A 23,009-nucleotide genomic window follows, 5' to 3' on the forward strand; every position below is an offset into this window, starting at 1 on the left:
CTTGGTGAATATATATATATATATATATATATATATATATATATATATATATATATATATATATATATATATATATATATATATATATATATATATATATATATATAATGATGGGCACACTTTTAGTCCTACTTCTTCTAAATGCTGTTTTGAAAAAATAAGTATAATACTTAAATAGCACAAAATAAAAATTCTGTTTAGAGATGAGCAGACACAAGTCCTGTCCTGTGTAGTGATGTCCATGTCGTGCAGTCTGCCTGAGTCAGAGACTGCCGGTCTCGTGTCTGCGCTCGAGATTGGACGAGGACCGCCTTATCTTCGCCCGGGTCTGTTTGAAACGAGGGCTGTCCGTGCACGCTGGAAGACCTCGGGCGTGGTTTACTGATATCCGCAGAGCGGACGCTGGGATCCTGTGTGTTACGTTTACCAGGAGGACCCCAAAGGCCGGAGCCGTAGGGGCCGGGGCAGAGAAAATTTACAGACTGGTGAGTGCTCAGCTCTGGGGTGGGGTTACTTCTTAACGTCTGACACAATGCAATGTGAACGCGCAACGTCAGGTTAGAGCCTAGAGGCAGCACCAGCCGTTTCAGCTGCTACATCATCAAAGTCAGGCGTGCAGTCTGGAGGTGAATAAATGCACACGAGGGACTCTTTGCACTTCTGTTTGTCAACTTTCTTTACACTACACCCCTGGTCTGTCGCTCTTTGTCAGCAGTAACTCTGTGCTGGGGGTTAATACATATTCACAGTGAATGCAATTCACACCGCTGACCTGTCATGCCCATCGGTGACCGCTTGCTCTCGCCTGGCGAAAGTAATGGGGAAATGTACTCTAACCAGAGTTGCTAAATGTAGGAGGTTCGTACGGGATTTGCTCGCACATTATAACTTGTTTTCCATTCTGAGACTTTTTAGTCAGGCTGGAGTCTTCCAGGCTAACCAGGACTACAAATCCCAGAATGCAGTGGGAGAAAACATGGCCTGAAGGGGCTTCTTGCGCTAGACACTGGCAAACTTGAAAGCTCTGCTTCATTGTGTACTCTTATTAAAATTACTTTAATTAAATGGTTAATATAGAGGGTGAACAAGGAAGAAATTATATTTTAATCAATTTACCGGTGGTCACTGTTATTCAGGGTACTTTAATTGTGTATTGCGGTTAGTGTCCTGCTTGTCTAGCCACCTCCTGTTTGCCCATCAGATTCACTCTCTGTCCCCCCCCCCCCTGTCATTGCATCTGCATGTCAGACACTTGTACTCACACACCCACGAGAGCTGATCTGTTGCCCTAATACCTCTTGTTTTGTCCGGTGTTAGTGCACCTATAGGAAAGACACTTGCAGTCAGACACCCATGAGAGCTGATCTGTTGCCCTAGTGACCCTTGTTTCATCCAGTGTCATTGCATCTGTATGTCAGACACCCACGAGCGCTGATCTGTTGCCCTAGTGACCCTTGTTTCATCCAGTGTCATTGCATCTGTGACTCTGTGTGCAGACGGCTGAAGAGAGACCCCCAAGTGAGCTGATCAGTTCATTCCCTCCGGTTTGCACATCTTTTGCATTGGTATGTTACCGCTTGCCCTTTGTGACTCTACTGCGTGTCTGTCATTTGCATTCAGAAAGCCTCCTATGTGTCCCCTGAGTGCCCAATGTCCCTTGAGTGCCCAATGTCCCTTGTGTGCCCAATATCCCTTGTGTGTGCCCAATATCCCTTGTGTGTGCCCAATATCCCTTGTGTGTGCCCAATATCCCTTGTGTGTGCCCAATGTCCCTTGTGTGTGCCCAATGCTTGAGTGTGCCCAATGTCCCTTGAGTGTCCCCAATGTCCCTAGAGTGTCCCCAATGTCCCTAGAGTGTCCCCAATGTCCCTAGAGTGTCCCCAATGTCCCTAGAGTGTCCCCAATGTCCCTAGAGTGTCCCCAATATCCCTAGAGTGTGCCCAATATCCCTTGAGTGTGCCCAATATCCCTTGAGTGTGCCCAATATCCCTTGAGTGTTCCATTGCTTTCCTCCTGCGTCTCCTATTTGTATCCATGTCGTTCAATGTACCCCAGTGTGCATAACGCATGCCCTTCATGTTCAGCGGTACCCTCTACATTTTTACCACTGTCATTCTGTGTTCATCATGTGTACCCATGCATTTCATCCACTGCCATCACTTGCATCTATTGCCCCAAATGTCCATCACTTGCACCCAATATCATTTCCAGGCCCCTGTACCAAGGGGCCCAGGCAAGGAAGGTCCTATCCTTCCATTCGGTGTCCTTCATGTGTAAATCGACTTCCCACGCCTTGCAGCCACTGCCCATTGCTAGCTCCAGCTACCTCCTGTGTCTCATTTAGTTGCATCCAGGGCCTGAAGAAATATTACCACATCACTCCTTTCCTAATGGAACTCCAGTGGCCACCTTGCTGGCCGGCACCATCTTCAAAGCCAGCTGCATCATTTACAAAGCCACGAGGCCCAGATGACACACTGCAGCAGGACTTGATGTTTTTGTTATTTTTGGGCTCATAGGTGAGAATGTTAAGAACTTCAAAAGAATATGTGTTTATTGAGAGCAAGAAAAAATCCTGTGAGGGTGTGGGTGTGAGGCGGGAGGCATAGAAGATGGTGGGGAATAGTGCCAATGCACCAGGTATTCCAATTTAATAGGCTGGCAAGTGGTTACGGGGGAGGGGGGAGTGGGGGTGGGGGGAGGTTAGGAAGATACTAGGATGATGGGTTTTGTTCAGTTGTGTAAGTAATGAATGCAGGACTAACAAGTGGTCATGGTATGCCAAGATGCGGGTCCCTTGCTCACTTTGCCACTGGATTCAAGCTAGCCGGGCTGAAGAGGGTTGTTACCCCGAAGCCGGTCCCAGGATGTTGGTTTCCGGTTCAGGGAAGACCTGGCCTGGCAGTTCAGACTGAACTGTTCCCATGAGGCACAGGGTCAAGACTGATTTGCATATAGCTGTGTCTGAACTGAGGTGGCGAAGTGAGCTTAAGAACGATGATGGATTCAACCCAGATCTGTGACTGGGGGTGAGTGAATGAAAAGTTTCAGCGCTCCGTCCATCATCTCCTTGTGTTTGCTTTGTTTCCCCCATTGGATTGACAGTTTATGAAATCGGTGCATTACGTACGTATCATTGTTCATAGAAATGGCAAACAATACTATTAGATTTAAAAAGGAAGTGGCTAGACATATAGGGCCAGTTCTGCAAACATGTAAGGGCAGATCTGGCCCATAAATTTGAGCTCTACTATGCTGCACAGCAAATACCTCTGACGGGGCTAATTAATATATTTTATCCGGTTAGGGATAATATCTATATGTTTTTTCTGAATTTTTTGGAAGTTGGGCACTGAAGGAAGGCGATGGAGGAGAAAGCCATGGTTGGTCCAAAGTATTTTTCACAAGTGACATAATAGACAACTCGAGATATTTTATTTGCTGTTATTGTCAGTGATGCCACTTGCAAACCTAGGGCAGAAAATAACTATGTCACTGTTCGGTACTCAGTGATAATTCTTTACTACAGCTGATTTCCAATGAAAAACAGTAGCATGCATAGCACATCAAAATCTGTTTAGTCACTGTTGTAACGTACACATGAGAAACAAAACTTGCTTCCCATTACTGTGATGTCACCAGGCTAAGAGCTCACTTCCCCTGTGTTCTGCCAATTCATCAGGCATGCGAGGTGGTGAAACCACGACTGTTGGTTTCACCTGCCCTCTACCCCCTCTCCTTCCAGTTCTAAGACCTGTGGCCGTATTTTAGAAGTGCCCAGGGGAGGGAGGCAACCTGCGTTTGCGCCCGCTTTGCTCTCCCCCAGGGCACTTTGGTATTACAGAAGGGGTCGCAGACACTTGTGAGTCCCCTTCTGTAATATCAAAAGCAATGGCACATATACAACACCAGTGCTTCCACAAGAGGGCATGCCCTCATTTGCATGGGGGCGTGGCCCCATAAGGATGAGGGAATCCCTTTGCCTCTGCGGCCGTACCGTATTACAGACATGGGCTAGGCAAAGAAGCTCTCAGGAGGCACACTGTCATTGCGCCCCCTGATGCCAACCCTCTGGCGAGGGTAAAGGGGGTCCAATAGGCCCCCAGACATCCCCTTGCCGGCGGGTATAGACGCTCACTGCACCCATCTGCAAGGGGATCTCTAATCCCCTTTAAGTGCAGGCGGGTTGCCGCCTACACTGTGAAAACACAAAGCGGCTTCAAAGTAGTTACTCCATTTTTCACAGGAATGCGCTGCCCCCAGGGCAGCTCGGGATCACGGCTTGCCTGGGGGCAGCACTTGCACCTTAATACTGTGCATTTTTCTTGATTGCACCGGGCGTAAGTTTTAAAAGGTTGACCCAGCACAATCAAGGAATATGTGCTGTATGTGTAATGAGGCCCCGGTGGTGGGAGAATGCAGGCAAGCCACCTATGCCAAAAGCCACATTTCTCTGTCCGCATGGGTCATAGAACCTCTGTTGGTGTGTCTTTGGGCAGAGATTGGGAAGTATGGTACCAAGGATGGTGTTGGTGAGCAGCAGGAGGCCAAGGCCCGTATTATGGAAGTGCCCCAGGGGCGCAACAGGCCTTTGCACCCACTGTGCACACCCCAGGACATTTTGGTATTACAGAAGGGGCCGCAGGCGCTTGTGCGTCCCCTTCTGTGACACAGATAGCGCTGGTGCACGTACTTTATCATCAGATAGCATTTCCTTGTTTGCATGAGGGTGTGGCTCCATGCAAATGAGCAAATCCCTTTGCCTCTGCGTCTGTGCCGTGTTTTAGAAGTGAGCAAAGAATCTGTCAGGAGGCGCACTGTCGGTGCACTGGCGAATGTCAACCCTCTGGAAGGGGGAAGGCGATCTAATGGGCCCCCCAGACATCCCCTCACAGGCAGGACTAGTCTTCTCACTGCACCCACCAGCAAGGAGATATATAATTCCCCTTCAAAGTGCATGAAGCATGACCATATCCACTGACAGCATGATGGTATTAAAAATATGTCACACATCTATTTATTTACATATTGGTTTGACCTAGAGAAAGCTTTAGTTGGTTTCCTGCCTTGTGTTTTTTCCAATAAAACCATACTGAAAATAAAAGCACATTTGCATAAAGGGCCTTTGGGTCAGCCGTTTTCATCCATTGATTTGCTTAACCGCATTGCTGCGGCGGTTATTTTTACGCTACGCTGCTTTTTTCTAAAAGCCGCGTTAGATGACGAGCTCAGCTCGTCATCCGCACACGCCCCCCGTGGCTGATGACGAGCTGAGCTCGTCATCAGCATCGAAGGGGTTAAGTGTCATTCACATTTGGCTTTTGACCACCACAATAAACAGCATAGGGCAAAAGGTCAGCCCACTTCATCCATTGGCTGTTTTGCACTTTGAGTAACTGTGATTTTCCTGAACACATTTGCACAGACACCATGGAAGGAGTGCACCTTTGTGTCAGTGCTGCTGTACCTGAGATGCACTGCCACTTCTTTATTTTTAAATGGTTAATATTTTGACACATTTTTTTGTTCATTGCATATGTTTGTAAAACCTAAAAACATTTCACGCTTGCCTATGCCAAACAATTGGCTATGCCAATACTTGTTGCACATTACATTTGTGTCTTATTGTGCCTTGTTATCTGTTTTGTGTTATTCATGGTCAAGCATGCCCTTTGACTATACAAACAAATACGCTGTTCATGTCGCCAATGTTTTTAGGTTGAGCCTAGGCAGCCCGCATGCGCTGTCTGAAAGACCTGCTGTATCTAATAAAGGACTTTCGCTCCTGCCTTTCACTCCTGACTAGTTCAGGCTCGGGGCGCTTTTATTTGCTGCCTCCTAACTGATCCATAAAGTCTACAGATGGTTCTGTCAGGTAAACCAATTGCTTAGTACTTCATACCGATCATTTGTAGAAACGGTCTAATGAATTACTTTATAGACCACTAATGGAACACACCAACAAAGCTACACATTAGTTCAAATGTAGTATTTACTAATTCATATATGGCTGTCACATCTTATGAGTTCAACATTAAGTAATATATAAATAAGGTGATTATGGTGAACAAAGTGACATTGAGTGACAATGTGGTGTCATAAGTGAGATATACAAGACATACAAGTAATATACATATCTACATATCAATCAATATAGATCTGTCCTTTTCCTTTCAGATTTTTTGCACTTATTCTCAGCCGCCCCTTTACAGTCCATCTATTTTTTTGGGGGGGGGGGGGGGGGGGAGACTGATGGATATGAACTGAATAAAGCACGTTGAAATTTCGACCCTAAAGTATGCACAATCCGCAAGCGTCACAGCGGTAGGGCTGCAGTTACAAACAACCACAATGAGGCGGAGTCGCAATAGTTGTATAACCCACGTGTTTAAAATTGTGAAGCGTTGTAACCCAGGGTTAACAAGCAATACACCTGCATTGTTTATTTTTATTTACCTACACGATAACAAATGTCCAAAGGAAAAGTGAATCCAGTCTAGGTCAGTAAGATCAGTAAAAGAATAAAAAGGTACATTAATAATGACAAACCAAGACGAACTACAAAATATAAGCAGTTCTCCCACATCCCATTAATTTGTTGAACTTCCCTAATTCCTACATTTAAATGAAAATGCACATTTCACATGTTACACACTTCAACAACGAACACATCGACTTAAGATTGTCCATATAAATGGTAAATAGGTGATCAAAAGTTTTCATATTTAGGCACTGATACCAATTCCACGATACAGTATTCAAATCTTTTTTTCTTGACTAATTATTTGCAGCCATTTTTGGAAGTTCAGCGTTTCATTCCATGTTGCAAAATTGACTCTAACATCAAGACATAATTTTTACCAAAAGTAAGCCTAATACATTTGGCTAACATCCAGAGTGGCAAGCAGAGTTTGCTGTTCCACGAACACTGCCCCAGCCCTTCCAGTCTTTCCAACACACAATACCACTCCACATAACTCCACTACACTCAAAACCACACAATTACTAGCCACATAATTCCACAGCTCACCATGTCACACATAATTCCACAACACATATCCACTCTACACAACAAATTTCTACGGCAAACCATTCAAAACCACATAATTCCAGTCCACACTACGTGTCCACTCCACTCTATATAAAACATATGGATAAAAAATATTGTCATTTACAATGCCAATAGTTTTAACTCTTGCAAATTAGAGACCTATTGGCATTGTACAAAATAAATTTAACTTTGCAACATGCCATATACATCCACACCATATAATACTACTCCACACCATGCCACATAATTCCACACAATTTAATGCCACACAATTCTACCCCACACTAAATAATTGCACTCCACATAATACCACTCGGTGCCACATAATTACTCTACTCGATACCACATAAATGCACCCCGCATAAATGCACTCTATTCCACATGCCACCAATCGACATAAATGCACTCCACACCATGACACATAATTTCACAAAGCATAATTTCACTCAACACCACACAGTTCCAGGTCACACAATTGAACTCCACACATTTCCAAAATACACCACATAATTCCACATCAAACAACATATTTCAGTTACACAACACACCACGTATCTTCAATTCACACCAAATATTTCCACATCATGCTTCAAAATTTAACAGCACACCACATAATTCAACTCCACAACACGCAATACCAATCTGCATTATTAACTCCTTAAGACACAACCTCATTCTACATAAATCCAGTACACTTACTACCATTTAATTACTATCCACATAATTCTACAGCACCCCATACCACATATTTTCGCTACACAATCAATACCACACAATTCCATAACGAACAATTCCAGTACAACCTATATCTACCTTGCACTTCACCAACCCTATCATCTCTCCCCCATACAACCACTGCCCCTCATCTCTGCCTCATACTGCCACTAACCCCTTTCATCAAAGCAATCCCACTGCCCTCTCTCATCCCTCCCTCACACTTCAGATCTCCTCTCTATTCTGCCTACTCACTCATGCTACCTTCCTGTACCTCCTTACACTGTGGACTAGTCCACCTCTGGGCGCCTTTCCCACTTGTCCCTCTCTCTCTTATGCTCTCACCTCTCTCTCGCACTCTTGCCGCCCTATGGATAACTTCAGGTCCTCGAGCACAGTTTCTTTCCCATACCTTTTCAAGGTTTTGTTCCTCAAACTCACGCTCTCCTCCTCCTCCTCGGGTGTCCTCTGCATACACAGGTGCTCCATCTTTTTTACGTCTGTTGCTTGCACTTCTCTTGCTTTCTCTCTTTCTCACACACTTTCTGCCTCCTCTGTATGAATTTCGTTCACCACTTAGTGCACAAACTACTCATCCCTCTCTCTTACTTTCTATTGTCTGCAGCTCTCACCCCTATATATTCACCAAACCACATAATTACACTACATAAATACACTACACACCACCCTATTCCACGCAACACAGTCCCAATCCTAACCACATAATTCCATGCCACATCACATAGATCCACTCTAAACCAAACAACATAGGTAAAAAACATTGTCATTTACAACGGCAATAGCTCTTAACTCTCGCAAATGCGAGACCCATTGCATTGCAGATGCTTGTTGTATTTGTAGTGGCGTGGCCTGTATTTTTATCTTTATTGAATTGCTTTGCATTATGAATTTGTTTTCCCTCTTCTAAAGAGCAGCCTAGAACGCTCGATTGGCCCACTAGTTAAAAACACCAACATGTCCACTTTATCAAGTGACTTTCTTTATGCAGCTAAGAATCTTCAAACATTGCTTGCCTTAAACTGTTGTATATTAGCACCTTCTTGCACACTTGCATTCTTTTAAATAGACGTAAATATTGTTCAATTATTGGTCGTGCTGTATTGCCGTGGTAGGCAGATCTCGGGTTGGGACTTCCCTCCCTGGGTTTGGCTTTTCTGTGGTAAACTGAGGCTTAATTCAAGATAGCGCCCTGCATGCACTCTTACCTCTGCTCTGACCATCGCTTATGCAGAGCAGGCGAGTGCAGAGAGATAAGAAAGAGGCTTTTCAGTGCCAACAGTGATTCAGTGGTGAAATGATACCCGCCATCAGGGCCGGACTGGGAACCACAACTGGCCCTGGCAAAGTGCTCGGCTGATCCCCCCTCCTCACTCGGGGTGGGGGTTGGAGGTGCCACGAGCTCTTTGCCGGGGCCGGTTTTTGGCCAATTTTGGTACAGGGCCGATTTTGTAGCTATGCTGTAAAAACGGCCCTGTAACAAAAACAGCCCCCAGGGGCCCAAAACGGGCCTCCCCCCATGCGGAGCACCGGGGGATTGCCCGGTGCCCGCTATGGCCAGTCCGGCCCTGCCCGCCATTCCATCAAAGCAGGAGAAGATGAAGGGTCCATTGCTGGTTACTGCTTGGGACACCGGCGGTAGGACCGGGAGTGCTGTGTACGTCTTAGTCGTTTGTTACACCAGTCAATAACCTGGTTGGTATGTTTATGCCACCGGTAGGACTGGCTATGCTGCAGTTGGAAGACGGCATGCTGAGTCTGCCTGTGAGAGGTTGGTGTTACTTATCAGGGCCCCTGCTTTGTGTGTTTTGGGTGCACACACTAAGGTCTCTATGGTTATTGGGATAGATTCATATTGACAATTGTTGCTGGGAAGCAGTTGTAATAGTATTTATATATCGCTTACTACCCTGATGAGGCATTGTAGTGCTTTTCGGCGAGTAGCATACTACTTCAGAACCCAAAGTGGATTAGTATACGGAAATATATGTTCTTAAATGGAGTGGTGGACATGCGAGTCTGTTAGTTTGACTGAATAGGATAAGGGCGGAAAAGAGGAGGGAAGAATCTAAAAGGTGTTATTTGGTCGATTATAGTAGTAAAAGGATGTTTGGGATGAGTCCGACTGGAGGTAGAGGATTTATTTAAAGAGGTGTAGGAAGAGACATAGAGGAGTGAGTTTGTACAGGGTTGAAGGTTTTTTTAAATTTTATTTTTCTACAGTGGAAGTAAAGTAACAAATATATAGATACATAAAATGGTGTATATGGAAAATAATAAAAAGATATAAAGTTGTGTTTATATAAAGTCCCATATGTACATTTATGGATAAATATTTAGAAAGTCGGAGCCTGATTACAAGTTTGATAGTCACAAATGTATCGGATAGCTTGTCCGCTGTATTACAATTCCATTGATTCCTATGGAACTTGTAATACGGCAGATGGGAAATCTGTCATGTTTGTTACGGAGGATTCCATCCACCAAACTCTTAATCAGGCCCTCAGACCTTCGACTGTTGTTGTACATCATAAAACGAATGTATTTATCTGTATTTTTTTTCTGTTTGGTAATTTTATGTTTAAAAAAATGTTATTTATATTTGCTTTTATTTGATATTTTTCTCAATTTCAATAGTGAAGCATTGATAGATACAACGTATTTGCACATTGTGATAACATTGAATAAGAGACCCATACGCATATAATCAAAAAACCTGTATGTAAACTATACAGTGACCAATAAACATGTTAATCATAAAATTATGTATGTAAGTAATATACATTTGTTATGCAGACCTACCTATATATTTTAAACCATAAATAGTATATACATTTGTACAAAGAAATGCATATATCTCAAAATATACATATAATCAAATTATACATGTTTACATGCACAAGCATATGCCATGCATTTATCTTTTGAGAATGGTGGAAGTGTTGATCTGGTACAATTTGGGATAATTATCCTATATGCGTTCTCTCAGAAATGCAGTGCAACAAAGATGTACGAATGTACACTTACTGCTGTTGGTTTAAAATTGGTCAGCAGATTTGTGGGCGTTTGGTCAGCTTGAGGTGTAGAGTGGCCTTTACCTTCTAGCTCTACCCAGCAGTTGCTCAGATTGTGTACTCTTTATTTGGTGGGGTCTGGGAATGGACTTGATCACGGGTGGCTTTTGCTGTTTCTTTTGGTATCCAGTGTCTTTAGTTTTAAGATATGCCACAGCCTAAATAATTAATATCCTAATCTGCATGCTGTTTCTCATCAGTCAACGGTATTGGAAGGTAATATCAAATTGTACAAGATGTCCTACTATTGAAATTGTGACCAGATGCAAGGGATGTCCAACCTGTCCTTTGTCAAAGTTATAGCTCTCCGATTTACACCATCAAATTAAAGCTGTAAAAATTATGCTGACACTTTTTAGGTAAATTACTGATCTAATGAAACCAGCTTCTGCCACTTGATAGCGAATGGTGATTTTGTCATCCTATGTGTGTGAATAGTACCAGATTGTGACCCCTATGAGGTATAGTGGCCTTTGCTTTGCTGAGGAAGATCTGGCAAAGTAAGTCAACGCCGTCTCCTCTTCCTGATTCAACACCCTCCGCATGCTCCGCAGGATCTACAGGTGGATCCCCACCAACACAAGAAGAACGGTCACCCAGGCCCTCGTCAGCAGCAGGCTGGACCACGGAAACACCCACTACACGGGAGCGCCGGCCAAACTGATGAAATGACTACAACGCATACAGAACGCCTCCGCCCACCTGATCCTAGACAGTCACATCACACCCCACCTGAGAGACCTGCACTGGCTCCCCGTCAACAAGAGGATCACCTTGAAGCTCCTCACCCACGCACACAAGGCACTCCATGACACAGGACCAGCATACCTCAACAGTCAAATCACCTTCTACACCCCGAACCGCCAGCTCCGCTCTGCCGACCTCGCTCTCGCCACCGTCCCCCGCATCCGAAGAACAACCTCCGGTGTCAGATCGTTCTTCCACCTCGCCGCCAAGACCTGGAACACCCTCCCCATCCTCCTACGACAGACCCAGGACCTACTAACCTTCAGGAGGTTTCTCAGGACCAGGCTATTCGAGCAGTAGCAGCCTGCCCCCCCTCCTCCCCCCCCCCCCAGCACCTTGAGGCCTTCATGGATGAGTAGTGCGCTTTATAAGTGTTATGATTGATTGATTGATTGATTGATTGGCCAGTGGCTCTTTGGTTGTATGGTGAAACAGCGATTCTGGCTCCCTCATTCGGCGAGTGCCTCTTTCTCGCCGCCTCAGACGCTTAGGTAGTCGGTGCTTCATCTGAGGCAGTTGGATAACATGAACATGGATGTTCAACCAATAGGAGAACAGGCAGCGCTATCCGACAGCGCCTCAAGACACTCGTGGGTGAAGCAGCCGCACTCTATAAATCTTGATAGATTGATTGAACAACCCAGTGAGGTCTGCAAAACAGATTGGATTTGATACTGCAACTTTCCGGGTCTTTGAGATGTGCATGTTTGGTTTGTTGACAGGGCCCTGCTTAGATTATTTCAGAAGCCATCTGTTCACAGAGTGAGTACTAAACTAAGACCCCTGTGTTAATCTCCCAATGATAGCGTAGCTTGGTTTTTAGGTTAGACTGCACCCTTTCATATCCTGTCCAGCAATAAATTGATATAAAAACACTTTGCATTAACGGTTGCATAGTTTCTACAACACTTGTGTGCTCTCGCTAGAATCTCCCTGGATGTAGGCATTCCCTCTGAATATCACAGAGAACACATTTCAGGGCCTCGCTTGGAGGATGTGTGGCATCCTGAAGAGAAAAATGTGGACTTCTGAGAGAGACCACGCACATTCCAGGAAGATGTTACCTTGCTCTGAGGAATACATTCCTGGCACCAGTGCATGGGGCCGGACTGGTCGTAGCGGGCACCGGGCGTTTCTCTGGAGGCCCCAAGGGTGGAGGCCGGTTTTGGACCCCTGTCGAGCTGTTTTTGTTACCGGGGGGCGGTCTTGTAGCATCGTCCCGCTGTGACAAAAGCAGCTGCGGTGTTCTCCATGCGCCCCCTCTCAGAGCTGGTTTGCGTTCCCAGTCCAGCTCTGCCAGTGCATTCTCTTCAGCCATTCCCCTGGACCTTTAATTGCAACAGCCAGTGTTACCAACCAAAAGACAAGCCTTCAAGTCTACTTTTGGGTGTTAAAAGTGACTTGGATGACCCCATGTCAGCACACAACACACCCAAGTAATACCCCTAACAAACTGAAGGGGGCTGTGGTTGAGGCCTCCTCCGCCATTGGCTGGTTTGGGGAGTCTTATGACAGACAGACCCTTAAGCTAAAGTCTGAATATTTTTTTAACCGCCTATGGCATTTTGCGGATGTTGACTGCTTTCCTGTGCAAATGTTGTATAAATTGATCACAAGGACATGATAAAGTAGTTCCAGGGCACAGTACAGTGTCGGCGGCATTCATTGTTCGTCTTTGATAAGCAGTGCCAGAAAATTCCCTCCGAGTGGCTGACTTCTTCCTGTCCTGTTTACCGCTGTAGTCTCCAGCCCAGCACCACCACTTCCTGAGTGTTCAGAGCATGGTGTTTTAGTTCCTCTACTTTAATTTACAAATGTTTATGTGCTGCGTTGCAAGAAAAGGAGACAGCAGGACCACACCATATTTGCAAAGATAGGCCGCTGGTTTCCGGTCTCGCAGCACTAGCTCACTTTAAGCTGTCTTGTGCAAAAAGGGCAAAGTTGTCTGTGTGATGTCTAACATAGTGTTTTTTTGTTTTTTTTTACAATTCCAGTACAAAATATTATGCTCAGACTGTTTAAAGTTTTTTTAAACTTTGCATGTGCACTATAAATTATAGCGCACATGCAAAGTTTGAGAAAATAAAACTTTTCTTAAACATTACACCTGCCTCCAGGCAGGTGCAACTTCTTCTTTTGCACGAAGCCCGTTCTACCTTTCTTTAGTAGATAGGACTTTGCATCAAGTACCATGCATGGGACTGCCTACGAACCACCCATGGGATGTTCCTTGATGCCAAGTAGCATAAAGCACTATTTTGTGTTACTTTAGGGCTACGTTTAAGTGCAAATCAAGATTTGTACTCGGAAGTATATCCCATTTCAAGACTGTGTGCCGGTTTGTGTCACTATTTTGTGACCATGCACTGCTGCAAACACTTAATACATTTGCCATGGGGTGTTTTTGGAAGGCACGCTGTTCTAATTCTTGAAATATGGATGGACTATTTTGCCTTCGGGTTTTAACTATTCCTTTGCACAGTATATGTTGTTAACTGAAAGTGCTGGTGATTTGAAGCCTGGAGACCTTTCCAAATGCCTCCTTGAACGCTTACAAGATTGTAGAACTTTTGTTAAACTACATTGCAGTTATAGCAGAAATTATCTTCTCCTATTTTTTTTTTTCTGACCTGCTTTTGTTGGTTTTAGGACTCTGGGCACTTTACCACTGCTAACCAGTGCTAAAGTGCATATGCTCGGTGTCTAAATTGTATTGGTGATCGGTTTATCCATGATTAGCATATTTGATTTACTAGTAATTCCCTAGTAAAGTGCCCAGGACGCATCAAATGCTACTAGTGGGCCTGCAGGACGGATTGTGCCATCCACATGAGAAGCCCTGCAACATGTCTCAGACCTGCCACTGCAATGTCTGTGTGTGCAGTTTTAAACTCCCATTTCGACCTGGCAAGTGCACCCACTTGCCAGGCCCAAACCTTCCCTTACTACATGTAAGTCGCCCCTAAGGTAGGCCCTAGGCAGTCCTAAGGGCAGGGTGCAGTGTATTTAAAAGGTAGGACATGTACTGGTATGTTTTACAGTCCTATTGGTGAAATCATGTTAATTTATTTTTCACTATTGCAAGGATTATCTCTCTCCTAGGGTAACATGGAGATTGCCTTGACATATCTTTTAAGTGTATTTTCCCATTGGGAAATTATAAAGATTTGGAGTTTGGGGTCTCTGAACTCACAATTTAAAAGTGCATCTTTTGGTGAAGTTATTTTTTGAAATGTGTTTGAAGTGGCCACTTTTAGAAAGTGTGCATTTTCTTGATAAACATTTTGTGCTTCTGCCTGTCTGTAGAATCCACATCTGGGTCAAGAGGACAGATGGGCTCTTATGCATTCACTCTAGACAGTCACACATTCACTCTAGACAGTCAGACACAATGGGAGCTGAGATGTGCACTGCATATCCTGACAGGCAATCACCAGGCTGATGGGCCTTCCTGAGCTAGAGTGGTGGGAGGAGTTGTCACTGACACCTGAATAGGGCTGTGCCTGTCCTCACACAAAGCTTTCTCCACCCCCCCCCCCTGTAGTGTGTCTGGAGCCAGGTTAATGAAAGACAGGATCTTGTGCACTACCAAACTTTCCTCTGAACTTTGCCTGCTTCAAAGGCAGAAAGGGGTAGAAGTATTGAACCTCTGACTCGCTCAAATCAGAACACTTCTGGACTGGGGACGTTCTGCCTTGAAAAGAAATGGATGCTGTAGGAGGGACTGCCACTCTGCCTGTTGCTTTGTTATACTGGCCTGCTTCTTGCTGCTTCTGTCCTGGAAGTGAACGGAGTGGACTTTGCTTTCTGTGTCCTGTTTCCAAGATTGTCCCAGGGCTCGTGTGTGCTTGCCTCCTGTTAAGAAGTTTCAGGTCCATCAAAAACTTCACCTACCAGTGCCTGGGATCTTTTGCTGAGAGTCCTAACTTGCCAAGTGGTGCCAAATCCAGTTCTTGGGCCCTTGGAAGTAGAATCTGGAGAACTGAAGTAGAAAATCCATGCATTGACTCCCAGCATCTCTAAAAAATTTTTAAAAAAGATTGACTCCTCGCTACATACTTCGCCTCAACACCGCTGCCTGCACCAGAGCGTGGTTCCAGATCTGCATATCCACCACTGCTTATACCGCAGGCCTCCGCTTTCCATCGCAGTATGTCTGAAGAACCGCCACAGCGTGAGTTTAGAGCACTGCATCACAGGAGTCTGTGACGCACCTCTCCAACTCCGAGGCAGTGGCTGCTTCAACACTGTGGAACAGACACAACGCGTCTGGATTTTCGATGCATCCTCTTTGTCGCCGATTTCATCATCAATGTTGCCTAGCAGTAAGGAACCAAGGCAGCTTGTCTGGATATCGACGCATCACCTCTCCTGACAGTAAGGATCCGATGCATTACCTCCCCTGGGAGTAAGGAACTGACTCATCACTCTGCTGGGTAATTGCTGGTAGATGGAGGAACGTGCTTGGGTTAGGAAGAGGTCTTCAAATATGGCTCTGTTTATATTTAACTCAGTTATTCCAGAAGTAGCTCTTGAATTCGGAACTTTCGAGTTGTCTGGGTGGGATCAGGGGCGTAACACAGGCCCCCGCAGACCCCGCGGTGCGCCCCCCCCCCACCCCACTCCCGGGGTCCCCTTTGCAGCTGCACAGCCAGCAACCAATTAGCACTCCTCACGCAGTTATGCATTTACATTTCACTTTAGCTCAGTTCGGAAACTGTTCTACTAATTACTTTCACTTTATGACAGAAAAACAATAAAAGAGCGCACTAAGAAATTAAATATTTGATCTATATTCATGCTTGGACTGTCCATACACACAAAGGGAATGTAGACTTGCTTTTATTCTGGCATTTTGTATACGGTAATAATATTTCTCCCATACTATAGAAGCTATTATAGAAAACCAGAGGGGCAGGGATGTTTAAAAAAAATTCAAAGCTAGAAATAAAACATTACAGAAGCAGAATGCAGTCCGTTTTTGCAGTGTTCTTGTGGCTGAAAAGGGCGGCCATTTAGGAGTAGCATTATTTTATCTGGTACTATATCGGAAAACTTGTTTTCTTTTAGGAAGGGTCGTGTATGTTCTAGACTACTAACCATCTGACTTTAGTCAAACATTACCAATATAGCTGCCGTTTTGTTCCATATCATGATGGTGAGTTTAGGCCAGTTTTAACTGTTTAAGCCTACCACACCAAGCGTTACTGGGATTTGTACGACCATACTTCTAATGCGCGTGAATTTAGTCCCAGCAAGGTTATTATGAATGCTAAAGACTACATTCTTAAAGATGTCATATACCTAGGGATTTACATTGATAGTGAGTTTGATCAAGTAGTTAAGATTAATTATAGGCTTACATAGCTGCCATGGTTTGAGATTGTTTGTGTGACATTTTCATAATTTCAGTGTAATTATAAGTGACATTCAACGACTATGAGTGACACTTTCTTGTGAAAAAAGTCAAGTACTGAAGACGAGTGAAACATAAACATCAGAATTTACACCCATTGAAGCAACGAGAATCTCCAAGATGATCCTAAAACTTCTGCAAAGCACCAAAAATGGGAGGGCACTAAGCCAGTGATTCAATTAATTAGATTATCTGGATAGGATTGATGTTCATATTTGACCCTTCCCCATTTGCTACACAGCATGGGAGGGGCTTTTAGACAGACAAGGCGCAAGTTGCTTTTCTGCCAGAGTGTCGTAAAGCAGAGTGTCGTGGAGTAGAGTGGGCTGTTATGGAGTGGCGTAGAGTCATGGAGTGGTGTAGAGTAGAGTTGAGTGGAGTGTCATGGAGTTGCATAGGGTGGACTGGCATAGTGTTGTGGATTGTCATGGAGGTAGTAGAGTGTCGTAGATTGGAAGGTTGTAGAGTGTATTAGAGTGTCATATAGTTGAGTATTGTAGAGTGAAGCAGAGTGTCATAGAGTGGAGTGGCATTGAGTGCTGTGGAGTGGTGTAGAGAAGAGTGGAGAGGCATAGAGTGTGTTGCGTATGGTGGAGTACAGTGTTAGAGTGGTGTAGAGCGGAGTAGACGGAGGTCCTCATTCTCGGACCCACCCCATCAGCCTGGGACGACTCTTGGTGGCCTACATCGCTAGGAAGAGCCCCAGAACCCACAGACCATGCACGCAACCTGGGGGTCATCCTCGACTCCACCCTCTCCATGACCAAGCAAGTCCACGCCGTCTCCGAGTCCTGCTTCAACACCCTCCACATGCTCCGCAGGATCTTCAAATGGATCCCTCCTGACACCAGAAAAACCGCCACCCAAGCCCTCGTCACCAGCAGACTCGACTACGGGAACGCCCTCTACTCAGGAACAACAACCAAGCTCCTGAGACGACTGCAACGAATCCAGAACGCCTCGGCACGACTGATCCTCAACGCCCCTCGACACAGCCACATCACACCCCACCTGAAAAGCCTGCACTGGCTCACCGTCAACAAGAGGATCACCTTCAACCTCCTCATCCACGCACACAAAGCCCTTCACAATACCGGACCTGCATACCTCAACAACCGACTCAACTTCCACACCCCCACCTAAAGCCTCCGCTCAGCCAACCTTGCCCTCGCCACAGTTCTCCGCATCCGAAGGGCCACCGCCGGCGGAAGATCCTTCTCCCACCTCGCCGCCAAGACCTGGAGCGCTCTCCACACCAGCCTATGACAGACTCAGGACCTGCTGGCCTTCAGAAGACTCCTCAAGACCTGGCTTTTCGATCAGTAGGAGCCCCCCTCCTCCCAGCGCCTTGAGACCCTCACAGGTGTGTAACGCGCTTTATAAATGCAGTGATTGATTGATTGAGTAGATTGTTGTAGAGTAGTGTGGCATAGAGAGGAGTAGTATAGTAGAATGAAATGGCATAGAGTGGAGTAGTGTCGTGGAGTGGCATAGAGTGTCGGAGTATAGTGGCATGTAGTGTAGTGGCGTAGAGTAGCGGAGAAGACAAGTGTAGTGTAGAATATAGTGGAATGAAGTGGCATAAAGGGAGTAGCATAGAGGGTCATAGAGTTGAGTAGTGTTGCAGAGTGGCATAGAGTGGATTAGAGCACCAGAGAGTGGAGTGTTGTAGAATGGCCTAGAATTAAGTGACATAAAGTATAGTGGTGAAGAGTAGACTGGCATAGAGTGCAGTGGCTTAGGGTGCATTGATTTTGAATAATTGGCATACAGTGCAGTGGTGTAGAGTGGTGCAGTGTAGAGTGGTGTAAAACAGAGTGGAGTGGAGTGGAGTGGAGCGGAGCAGAGCAGAGTAGACTGCAGTGCGTAGAGTGCAATGGCGTAGAGTGGAATGGTGCAGGTAGTGTCATAGAGTGACAGAGTGGAGAAGAGCGTCAAAGAGTGCAGTGTTGTAGAGTGGAGTAAAGTGGCCTAGCCTGAAGTGGGATTAAGTGCAGTGGTGCAGAGTAGATTGGCATAGTGTGTATTGGTTTTGAGTAAAGTGGCATAAACTGCATTGATGCAGAGTGCATTGGTGCAGTGATGTAGAGTAGCGTGAAGCAGATTAGAGGGGTGCGGAGTGGTGCAGAGTAGTCCGCAGTGGAGTAGAGTGCAGTGGCATAGAGTAGAGTGGCGTAGAGCTTGGACCATCAGCGCAGTAGTTGTAGCGCGCAGCTGCAGCATGGGTGCACCAGTTGCCTCATATCTGTCCTTCGGCTAGGTGGCCAGCCTCATAAATTAAATGGTGCGCTTCTGAGCCTCTCAATAGTGAAGATGAGTTGGCCCTCTCGCCTGTTTGCCAGCCCAGCATCATCGTCTTTGTTATAGAACATTCTGATGACCAAGTTATAGATAGAGCTACACTACTATTGGGGCAGCAATTACATGTTATGTTACGTTATTTATGTTTATATACTGCATTCTATGGAAAATATGGTCCACTGCCCAAATGCCATGTCTGTGCTTAGTTAGATTTACGCAAAATGTTCTATTTAATGTGTTGTGTTAGAAGTTTGTGTTTGTGCCATGCTATTGAAAAGTGCTCTTCGGGGCCACATTGCAGCCAGCTGTATAGTATACCTACGTTATGTGGGGTGTATGCAAAGTCTGTCCGGTGCATTCTGTTTTAAACAACTTACAATGCTCTTGGGAGATGCGTGCCATCCAGCTATATGGTATTTCTGAGCTATGTGCTGTATAAGCTCTACCCAAAGTGCGCTATTACATGTCTGCGTGTGATGTACATTATTGAAAAGTGTTGCTGGGTGCTACAGTGCACCATAATAGTCAGCTGTGCCCTATCTGAGGTGCACAGTCAACATACCTTTGTAAACTGGTTACCAAGGCTAAGTTTTTGTCTGGTTCCAGTAGCCCCTGGGCCCCCACTCTGCCTATTCCTTGCATTTGAAATTTACATTTACTGCTGTAGTGTGAGAATGCATTTCAAGAAAAGGAATATAAAGTAGGGCTGCCAAAAGAAAAATGCCAGCCATGTGTTTAAAGAGCCTGGAAAGACCTCATCTTGGCACTATATAGGGTTATAAATAAAAAAAATATGTATTCATTTGTAATATGACTTTTCTGTCTTTTGTTCCCTTTAATTATCAGTCATGGATCTCATCATTCAGGCAGCCCTAGAACACAATTAAAGTGCTTTCTATTTATATTCGCTGTTCGGAGTATGCACAGATAAGTACAGCTTTAGGTGACTGTTTATTTGTCGGTGAGGCAAAGTGGTAAGTGGTGGGCCGGGCCGCTGGGGGGGGGGGGGCCTTCCATGTGCTATGCAGGGGGGGCCCCTCAAGTTTCCTTAAGCCACTGGGTGGGATGCCATCTTCTGCACATTTTCATCTCACTGCAGCCCTCAAAATGCCCTTCCTATCCTCAAATAATATTTTACAATTCTTTTTTTCGTACAGATTACAACTGCAGTTTTGCAGATGTAAAGCACTGTACTTAACAGGTATTGCATTTGAATTGTACTTGATGTACCAATCTTGGAAGCATAACATGTTGAAATGGTCCTGTCAGTCTTCCAGTATGTGGCCTGTCAGGTTGAGAAGATGTGTTGCAGTGCTGCTGTTTATGCTGTGCCTGTTTTGAGGGAAGCTTTCCCTTCTGCTGCCTGTTGAGTACATGGGTACACAATTACCTTTAAAAGCACTGTATTTATTTTATAATGCAAGGGAAACTTCACTCCCACTACCGAGTAATGTGCTACTTGCCAAAAAAGTGCTTTAGTGCCTCGTCAGGGGTCATGAGCATTATATAAATACATTTACATTACAATTGCTACACTAGCAGAAACTGTTCTTTGTGCGAACAAGCAAACCTTTGCTGATGCCTCAGTGTGCAGTGTCTCATAAGGGACATCAAGCCAGGGTGGGGTAGAAGCCTAGGGCTCTTGAGGCTTTTCAGCCCGTCCCCTACCTGGTTACCAATTTTTAGGGCTGGCTTGGAGACCACTTCAGCATTTTTGCCAGACTCTTGTTTTTCCCAAAAAAGCATACATAATGTTTTGTTCAGCGTTGAAGTTGTGTTTTGCTTCCACGCACCACAGCAAACGTCGTGGGGCAATGGGTCCTCCCACTTTACTTATTGTCTCCCTTCACTTTGAGAGGCTGCACTAAGCCTTTGCACAATTGTTGTCTCGTAAAAATAGTTCCTTTCTCTTCAGTGAGGACACATGTGGTTCAAAGGTGTGTTTTTATTTCATTTATGTTTTATATTCACTTTAAATACCGGATGTTTATCTTGCTGGCACATTGGGTGCCCAGTTAAATGACTATTTATTTCCCATCTCCATATTAAAGTTCAGTGATTAAGTGATGTTAGACCTGGCACCTTGGCGTGAGTCTCCCTTCCACTTTTTGCTGATGTGCCTTATGTATTTTGCTGGTGTTAGCTGCTCAGAGCACTGTGCCACTGCCAATCAGTGCAAGTGCACCCTATGAAAAGTGTATACATTGATTGGTTTCCATGATTGGCTTATTTGGTTTACTGTCAGTCCCCAGTAAAGTGCACCAGGAGTGCCAGGGCTTGTAAATACAAATGCTGCTGGTGGGCTTGCAGCACTGGTTGTGCCACCCACAGAAGCGGCCTGGTAAATCTGTCTAAGGTCTGCCATTGCAGAACCTGCATGCAGCCTGGTACTGTCATGCTGACTGCGCAAGTGCACCTACTTGCCAGTCCCTAAACCTTCCATAACTTCATGTGAGTCACCCCTATGGTAGACCCACGGGCAGGGTGCATTGTAAGCATAAGGTAGGACTAGCCCTGATGTGTGTCGCATGTCCTAATAGCGAATTACAGCCATGTTCGTTTTTCACTATTGTAAGGCTACCTGCTCTCCATAGGCCAGAATGGGCTGCTGGAATTATTACACTTTATAATCCTAACAGACTCAGAGAGCATGGTAGAAAGTCAAGTGTAGTATGCCTGAACTCAGAATAATAAAATACTTCTTTTAGTAAAGTTTATTTTAATATCCTGTGTTTGCAAATAGTACTTTTAGAAAGTTAGTATTTGCTTGCCTAACTATTTCAGCCCTCCTCTGCTCTGAGGTGTATTTACTGTCTGGTTTCTGTGTGTGACAGGGCTGGGGAATTCCAAGAGACAGGCTGGGGCTGACGGTGGTGAATAGGGAGATTACACCAGGATGGGTGGGGGGAGTGCCCCTTGACTCTGAATAGGGCTGTGCTCTGCCACCTCAATGCTGGCTCCGCCCCCTGGGGAGCGGCTGATGTCTCTACCCTGCACCTTGTGAAGAGAGAGGGGGAAGACTGTCAACAGAGTACTCCTGGACTGTACTTGTCACCACAATGCTGGCTCCACCTCCTGCGGAGCATCTGATGTCTCTGCCCTGCTCACTGAAAGGAGAAGCCAGAGTCTGCAAAACAAAGTGCTCAGGGCCTGGACTGGATTAGGCAAAGGCCCCCCTGGCATGAAAGAACAAAGGATTTTGTGTATAAAAGTAGGAGCCCTGCTCCTAAGAAATCAGATCCTGCTTTTGAACCAAGAAGAAATCTCTGCCTGAGGAGGAGGAACCGGGAAAGCTGAAAGAGGAAGACTGTCCATATCCTGGGGACTGGCCTGCAGTGGTTGCCTTGCTGCCAAAGGAGAGAAGGAACCTACGAAAGACTTGCTTTATTTTTGCTTAGAAGAACTTGTGTTTCAGAACGATCTCCAAGGGCTTGGAAGCGAGCTTGTCCCTTGAACTGAGCCCCAGGACCATTGGGCTCATCCTGCCTTCGCTTTCTGCTACTGGTCTGTTACCTTTTCCCACATCTCTGGGGCCGTGATTCCCAGTGCGCCTCGCCCCCTCCTTGGGCCGTGACACTTGTGCCTGGCCGCCCCCACCTTGTGTGAGCCCCGCTCGAGTTCGAGCCCCTCACCCTACGCCTCGCTGGGCTGCCCACACTCTGCCACCTTGTCCTGTTCGCGCCGCACT

At 45.5% G+C, this 23,009-nt stretch overlaps 1 protein-coding gene across 1 annotated transcript in view; it reads left to right on the top strand.

The window, feature by feature from the left end:
* Window positions 1–359: 359 nt before the first annotated feature.
* Window positions 360–23,009, top strand: part of PLEKHG3 (pleckstrin homology and RhoGEF domain containing G3) — a 608,515-nt gene continuing 585,865 nt past the window's right edge. The window contains exon 1 of the mRNA XM_086939446.1: window positions 360–485. The gene's annotated coding sequence lies outside the window, so the exon portion shown is untranslated. The remainder of the gene's footprint in view (window positions 486–23,009) is intronic.

The sequence above is a fragment of the Lissotriton vulgaris genome, chromosome 9 (assembly GCF_964263255.1).
Source record: "Lissotriton vulgaris chromosome 9, aLisVul1.2, whole genome shotgun sequence".
NCBI lineage: Eukaryota > Metazoa > Chordata > Amphibia > Caudata > Salamandridae > Lissotriton > Lissotriton vulgaris.